The sequence below is a fragment of the Humulus lupulus genome, chromosome 6 (genome assembly GCF_963169125.1).
Source record: "Humulus lupulus chromosome 6, drHumLupu1.1, whole genome shotgun sequence".
Lineage (NCBI taxonomy): Eukaryota > Viridiplantae > Streptophyta > Magnoliopsida > Rosales > Cannabaceae > Humulus > Humulus lupulus.
In genome coordinates, this window is record NC_084798.1 from 139,772,811 (window position 1) to 139,779,257 (window position 6,447).

Sequence of the window (6,447 nt, forward strand, 5' to 3'; positions counted from 1 at the left end):
CTGAAAACGAAATGGGAAGGGAAAAAAAAGGAGGAAGAAGCCCTAATGTTAATAAGGGTAAGTTAGTCCTTTCACATGGGTAGAAGGTTAAAAACATGAGAAACATTAAAGTGAGGTTAGAGTTAGTATTAGCCTATTAAATACGGTCAAATCATAGAGTTTCCCAATATTTTCCACCTATTTCTCCTTCGTGCATTGTTTTTCCTACTACTAATGCTACCCATTTAGAACTTAAATCAACAATCATTCAATTATTGGCATCTTTTTATGGGTTATATAGAGATGATCCTTACATGCATGTCAAAGATTTCTTAGAAATTTTCTCAACATTTAGATTTCAAAAAATTTCTGATGAGTTAGTCAAACTTAGATTATTCCCATTTTCATTACAAGAAAAATCAAAAGCTTGGTTAAATGTCCTTCCCATAGGGTCTATAACCACATGTGATCAACTTTATAATAAATTCTTGTTGAAATTTTTTCCTATGTCTAAAAGTGATAGTCTAAGGAGAAAAATCTCCGAGTTTTTTTTAGAAAGATAATGAAGAGTTTTATGAATGTTGGGAAACATTTAAACATTTATTATTAAAATGTCCTCATCATAGTTTTGAGAAATGGAGACTTGTAAAATATTTTTATCATGGTTTGACTCCCTCTAATCGTCAAATGATTCAATATATGCATACTGGAAAATTGTTACAATTTCAAGGGCAAGAGGCTTGGGATGCCCTTGAAGATTTATCTGTCAATTCACAACAATGGAATTATTTTGATCCTAGGTCTAGGTCAACTAATTCAATAAAAAGAGGAGGAATGTAAGAAGTAAAAGATGAATTAGACTTAAGAAAAGCCTTAGACAAACTAACGAGAAAAGTAGAAGTTTTAGCCATAAGCCAAACTATAAATTCTCCAATGTAACCCATAAAAAATGTTTGTTCTATATGTTATAATCCTTTCCATAATGCACAATCATGTCATTCCTAACAAGATACCTTTTTTGAGGAGGCCAATGCTCTTCATGCTTATCGGAAACCAAATGATAGCCCATTTTAATCCACTTATAATCCAAATGGGAGAAACCATCCAAATTTTTCATGGAGACAAAACCAGCCTCCAATGAATCAAGGGCACCAATACAAAACACAAAACCAAACTCATGCCCCACAAAATCAGCCATATCCTCAACAAAGGAAACATTCCTTAGAGGATACTTTACAAAAAATTATGCAATCCACTCAAAAAATCCTCCTAAACCAGTCTCAAATAATTACCGAACTCGAGACACAAGTAGGACAGCTCGCTTCTTCTTTAGCTGATAGAGAAAAAAGGAACATTTCCTAGTCAACCTATCCCAAATCCCAAAGGCCAATATGAGATAGGAAAGTCTATCCATATTGGAGAAGCCAGATCAATTTTAACTCTTAGGTCTGGAAAGAACATTGTCAAACCTGATTACATACCCGAGGTTGAAAAAGAAAAAGAAAAAAGTCAACCTTCTAATTCTAATGCCAATGACTCTTCAAAGGAGGATACTCCAATCAATCCTTTCATTCTCAAAGCCCCATTCCCACAAATATTACTTCCAATTAAAAAAGGCGGCCAATATAATGACATTTTAGATGTTTTTAAGCAAGTTAGTACCAATATCCTTTTCTTAGATGCCATTAAACAAATTCCCACCAACTCTAAATTTTTTAAGGATCTTTGTACTGTGAAAAAAAATATTAATGTTCATAAAAATGTATTTTTAACTGAACAAGCTAGTTCCATTATTCAATATAAGAGTCTTGTTATATATAAAGATCTTGGGTGTTCCACAATTTCATGCAATATTGGTGATCATTTTATTAACAAAGCTTTACTTGATTCGGGTGCTAGTGTGAATTTATTAGCTTATTTTGTTTATAAACAACTTTGTCTTGGTGAACTAAAACCTACTTCTATAACTCTTCAATTAGACGATCGTTCTGTGAAAATTCCTAGAGGAATTATAGAAAATGTTTTGATAAAAGTTGATAAATTGTACTTTCCTGTTGACTTCATTATTCTTGATACTCAATTATTATCTATGATAATGGCGTTTTGAAATTATCTTTTGTAAATATGATTGTTGAATTGAATGAATTATTATCTATGATAATGGCGTTTTGAAATTATCTTTTGTAAATATGATTGTTGAATTGAATGTAATTAGTGTTGCTAAATTTGTTAATTGTGAGGAAGTGCATGAAGTTCACATGCTTGAGAATATTTTTGAAAATGATGGAAATGACTTGCTTGACTTTTGTGAAAATTATTTTGGTATGAGCTTACATGTTGATGATTCTATGAATGATGTAAATTCTTTGTTAGAATCTATGCCCTTAATGATACCATAAATGAACCTTTTTTTACACCTAGCGCATATTCAATCAATTTCTGAGTCTCCAAAGTTAGACCTGAAACACTTTCCAAAAAAATTATAATATGCTTTTCTAGGAGAGTTTGAGACCTTGCATGTTATCATAACAACCATCTTAGATAAAGAACAGGAAGACAAATTGTTAAATGCCCTTAAAAAATATAAAGAAGCCATAGGTTGGACCATTGGAGACATTAAATGAATTAGCCCATCCATATGTATGTATAGAATTCATCTAGAAGAGAATGCTAAAACCTCTCGGGAATGTCAAAGAAGGTTAAATCCAATATGAAAGAAGTAGTGAGAGAAGAGGTCATTAAACTTTTAGATGTAGGTATCATTTACCCTATTTCTGATAGTCAATGGGTTAGTTCAGTTCAAGTTGTGCCTAAGAAATATGGGATCACATTTGTTGAAAAATAAAAGTATTAATCCCTACTAGAGTACAAACAAGGTGGAAAGTGTGCATAGACTATAGAAAGCTAAACAATGTTACTAGAAAAGACCACTTTTCGTTACCTTTTATTGATCAAATGCTTGAATGTTTAGTTGACCATGCATATTATTGCTTTCTTGATGGGTATAACCAAATTCACATTGCCCAAGAAGATCAAGAAAAGACTACATTTACATGCTCTTTCGGGAATTTCGCCTATCGCCGCAAGCCTTTTGGATTATGCAATGCTCCCGCGACTTTTCAAAGGTGTATGATTTCAATTTTTTTGCCATTGTTGAAAGATTCCTTTAAGTATTTATGGATGATTTTTTTTTGTGTTTGGATCTTCCTTTGAGTAATGTTTACACCATCTTTCTCTTGTCTTGATTCATTGTAAAGAGAAAAAACTTGTGCTTAATTGGGAAAATGCCATTTTATGGTTAAAAAAGGAATTGTTTTAGGACATGTGATTTCGTCTGGGGGAATAGAAGTTGATAAAGCCAAAGTTGATCTTATTCCAGAACTTCCCCCTCCTAAAATTGTGAAAGAAATTAGGTCATTCCCAGGCCATGCCAATTTTTATAGAAGATTTATAAAAATACTTTAGCAAAATTTATGGGCCTATATGCCATTTAATTGGAAAAGAAAATGCTTTTGTCTTCGATAATATTTTCATGTTGCCTTTGATAAATTGAAAACTCTTTTGACTATTGCACCCATTATTCGACCTCCTGATTGGAAAATACCTTTTGAAATAATTTGTGATGTTTTTGATTATGCTATAGGTGGTGTCTTAGGATAGAGACTTGAAAAAATACCACATGTAATTTACTATGCTAGCTAAACTTTAAATAATTCTCAATTAAATTATTCCACAACCGAGAAGGAATTGCTTGTTGTTTTTTTATTTGCAATGGAGAAATTTAGATCTTATTTGTTAGGATCTAAAATAATTGTCTATTATGATCATGTTGCATTAACATATCTCTTGTCGAAAAAAGATGTTAAGTCTTGTTTGATCTGTTGGATCCTGCTTTGACAAGAATTTGGCTTAGAAATATGTGATAATAATGGGTCTGAAAATGTTGTTGGTGATCATTTGTCTAGGCTAGTTGTTGAAAATACTCATGAATGCACTCCTATCACTGAAACATTTCCTGATGAACAATTGATGCGTGTTTCTTTCTTTCCTTGGTATGCTGATATTGGTAATTGTTTGGTCACTAAAGAAATACCATTTCATTAGTCTAAGCATGATAAATCTAAATTTTATTCTGAGGTTAAATTTTTTATTTGGGATTATCCTTACTTGTTTAAATATTGCCCTGATCAAATAATTAGAAGATGCATTTCAAATTGTGACCAATCTAAAATCATATCTTTTTGTCATGATCATGCATGTGGTAAGAACATAGCTGCTAAAGTTTTAAAATGTGGTTTTTATTGGCCTACTATCTTTCGTGATACATATATTTATTGTAAAGCTTGTGAACGTTGCCAAAAGTTAGGAAGTTTAACTAGAAGAAACATGATGTCTTTGAATCCTATTCTTATCATTGACATATTTGATGTTTGAGGCATTGATTTTATGGGACCATTTCTTAACTCTTTTGGAAATCATTATATTTTTGTTGGAGTTGATTATGTTTCTAAATGAGTGAAGGCTATTGCATGCCACACTAATGACCACAAAGTTGTCCTTCAGTTTTTGAAAGAAAATATATTTTCTCGTTTTTGGTTCACCACACACTATCATTAGTGATAACGGTACACACTTTTGTAATAAGCCATTTGAACATATGATGAAACAATATGACATTACATATAAAGTCTCAACACCATATAACCCACAAACTAGTGGTCAAGTTGAAGTGTCTAATAGGGAAGTTAATCACATTTTAGAGAAAGAATTTTAATCCAACTAGGAAAGATTGTCCCTTAAGACTCACTTATGCATTATGGGCATATCACCCTACAAAATGCCCATTGGCATGTCACCTACAAAAATTTTGTATGGGAAGGCATGCCACATACCTGTTGAATTAAAACATAGAGCCTATTGGGAAATTAAGCAGTTAAATTTTTCTTTAAAAAAAAGCAGGTGAGAAAAGAAAGCTTCAATTGAATGAGATAGATGAAATTAGGAATGATGAGTATGACTATTAAAAAAAAGTATAAGGATTGTATGAAATTTTATCATGACAAAAATATTTTCAGAAAAGATTTTTCTCCAGATCAAAAAGTCCTTTTATACAACTCTCGTTTGCATTTATTCCCAGGAAAGGTACGCTCTAGGTGGTCCAGTCCTTACATTATTCGTAGTGTTTTTCCACATGGAGCTATTGAAATTGAAAATCCTAAAAGTGGTGACATTTTTAAACTATTTTTAGAATTAAAAATCGATGAAGTGGATGAAATCCTCCTTGAGGATCCTATTTACCATGTTATTTGATTGCTTGCGATTACTCCTGGTAACTTGTGTTTTATTTGTTTTGTGTGTTTATTTTTGAGTGCTTGTTTTTGTGTTTACTTTTTTGTGTATTACTTTTTGTTAAGTGTTTCTTGCTCTCTTGATGATGCACCACGATGAGGTACGACCATTCTAAACTCTAACTTCTTCTAAATTTTATTTTGTATTTATATTTTGACACATTGAGGACTATGCTTAAATTAAGTTCGAGAGTAGTAAGTTTAATGGTATTTACTATTCATTATGTTGAATTTGAGGGTAGACTTGTATTAAGTTTGTTTAAAAAAAATTATTTTTTGATATTAGGTTGTTTTAAAATTTTTGTTGTATTTTAAACTTTGGTGATATCTTTTAATTCCAATGATAAGAACCTTGTTTGAGCGTGAAAATATTAATATTTCTTAAGCTTCATTTCTAGTAATAGAACACTTCTATTTTTTATAAGTTATTATGAAAAATATTTGTTATTAAAAATATGTTTTAAAAAGCAAGATTGACTATTTTATAAAATATATAAGCTTAATCTATATTCATAAGTTTAAGAGTGCGACTATCATTGTGCAATTTTTGAGGAAATACTTAAGATATCACCAATAAAAAAATTATGTGTGTTTTAATTTTCTTTTGCTTGAGGACTAGCAAAACTTTAAGTTTTGGAGTGTGATAACTCTACAAAATAGAGTTATTTTACCACTCTTTATAAACTAATTATTGATAAGTTCTTATGTTTTTGACGAATTTGTTGAGCTTTTTTTTATGTAATTTTAAATATTAGGTTTATTTTAATTTTATAGATTTTTGTGTACTTTTATAGTTATTTTGTTGTAACATGTTGTAGTCTAATTATTTGAATTAGTGTTGTGTGCTTAGTAGTAAAAAAATACACTTGTTGAATTAGTTTTGATTAATATTAACAAAGAATTAATATGAATTATTTTATATGTGAAAATATTTGATTATAATTTTATTTTATTTTATTTTGTAGGAAATTGTTGTATTGTTGGTGCTTGAAAAGCCAAGAGAAAGAAAGAAAAGAAAGTGGCATTATCAAAGAGAAAAAAATGGCTTTGTTGCAAATTAAGGAGCCCAGGCCCAGCTGCTCCCTTCCTCTCCGCCCAGCCCCATGGCCCACCTGCAGAG

General features: G+C 30.8%; 1 non-coding gene across 1 annotated transcript; it reads right to left on the minus strand.

Moving 5' to 3' along the window:
- Positions 1-500: 500 nt before the first annotated feature.
- Positions 501-608, minus strand: LOC133787685 (small nucleolar RNA R71). The gene has a single exon (XR_009872689.1). It is a non-coding gene; the product is annotated as a small nucleolar RNA R71 (small nucleolar RNA).
- Between the last annotated feature and the right edge of the window lie 5,839 nt (positions 609-6,447).